Genomic DNA, 2,200 nt, shown 5'->3' on the forward strand with positions numbered 1-2,200 from the left:
TATTTAAAGAACCCCATGGACTCCACTCCCAAGTTACTTGAGCTTATCAGGAACTTTGGCAAAGTAGCAGGGTATAAAATTAACCCTCAGAAATCAATGGCTTTCCTGTATGCCAATAATGAGAAGAGTGTGGCTGAAATTAGGAAAGCACCACTTTTGTAATAGCTGCACAAAAAATAAAATGCTTAGGAGTTACCTTAACAAAAGAGGTGAAGGATCTTTATGATGTAAACTTTAAAAACCAGACAAAGGAAATTACAGGAGAACTAAGCAAGTGGATAAACCTCTCATGCTCCTGGATTGGGAGGATTAACATCGAGAAAACAGCAATATTGCCAAAGACTATCTACAAATTCAATGTGATACCCATCAATATCCCAACCTTATTCTTCAATGAAATAGAAGCTGCAATCCAAAAATTCATATGGTACAATAAAAGATCCCAAACATATATATAATGGAATTCTATGCCTTCATCAGAAAGAATGACAGCACCCCATTTGTTAGGAAATAGAAAGACTTGGAAAAATTATATGAACTGAAGTAAGCCAGACTCAAAGAAACATAGATCCCATGGTTTCCCTTATTTGCAATAATTAGTATAGGCCTAGGACAAGCAGAAAAAGGTCAAAAGCTATGTACATATGACCATATAAAATGATGCTAGTGAAATGAGCCTCAATATAGGGTCACAAGAGGTTTTAAATTTGTTGCTGCTGTTTTCAATGTACTTATAATGTACGGTTTTTTTTGTTTCTTTTGTATGTTCTTCCCCCATGGTTTTCACTGTATTTGATTCTGGTGCCCTGTACCTTGTATGTACATTTTTCTAATGTGGGGAGTGGAAGGGAAATAGTGTAAAGCTGAAATAAGGATACAAGTTGACCCAGTGTAACACTGAAAGATCCTATGTTGAAAACAAACTTTACAACTTTGTGTGTGTGGGGGGGGAAGAGTTGGGGAGGTGGGAAAGGAAGTGATGGTTGGGGAAAAACAAAGAAATGGGTAACAATGCTCGATAGGAAATGTACTCATTCTCTTACTCGTGTAACTCCAACCCCTCTGTACAGTATCTTTACCATAAAAATATTATATATATACATATATTAAGGTTATAGCCATACTTCCTTACAAAGAAGAGGTACATACAAGTCATTCTAATACTAGGTTAAAGAGGAGTGGAGAAAGTGAACATCCTTCTCTCATTCCTGAATTTAGAGGAAATGGCTTTAACTTTTCACCATTAAGTATAATGCTGGCTGTAGGTTTGTTATATACAGCCTTTATTATAATGAGGAATGTTCTATGGACTCCTAGTTTTTCCAGAGCTTTCATCATAAAGGAGTGTTGGATCTTGTCAAATGCTTTTTCTGCATCTATTGAGATAATCATGTGGTTCTTATCCTTGCTCTTCTTGATGTGATAAATTATATTAATTGATTTGTGTGTATTGAACCAGCTTTGCCTCCCTGAAAAGAATACTGTTTGATTGTGGTGTATGATTTTTTTGATGAGTTGTTGAGTCGATTGGCCAAGATTTTGTTGAGAAGTTTTGTGTCAATATTCATCAAAGAAATAGGTCTATAGTTCTCTTTCTTTGATGAGTCTTTGCCTGGTTTTGGAATGAGGCTATGCTGGCTTAATAAAAAGAATGTGGAAGTAAATTTTTGTTTTCAATTTCATTGAAGAGATGGAGAAGTATTGATGAGAGTTCTGCTTTGAAGGCCTTGTAGAATTCAGCTGTAAATCCATCCAGTCCTGGGATTTTCTTGTATTGGAGGTCTTTTATTGCTGCTTCTATTTTGATGCTTGATATGGGTCTGTTAAGTTGGTTTAAATCAACTTGGTTTAGTTTGGGCATGTCAATATTTGCTAGAAATTTGTCCATATCTTTCAGATCCTCAAACTTATTATCATAAAGGTTTAAGAAGTATATCCTTATTATATTCTGAATCTTGGCTCTTTCTGTAGTGAGGTTTCCATTCTCATCTCTGAGTTTGTTTATTTGGGTATGTTCTCCTTTTTTGTTCTCATAAGATTTGCTAAGGGTCTGTCAATTTTGTTAATTTTTTCAAGGAACCAAATCTTTGCTTTGTTAATCCTTTCTATAGTTTTGACTCTAATTCATTTAATTCTGATTTAATTTATTATTTGTTTTTGTCTACTGGATTGGGGTTTAGCTTGTTGTTCATTTTCAAGG

Source organism: Dipodomys ordii, unplaced genomic scaffold (genome assembly GCF_000151885.1).
Source record: "Dipodomys ordii isolate 6190 unplaced genomic scaffold, Dord_2.0 Scaffold57, whole genome shotgun sequence".
Classification (NCBI taxonomy): Eukaryota; Metazoa; Chordata; class Mammalia; order Rodentia; family Heteromyidae; genus Dipodomys; species Dipodomys ordii.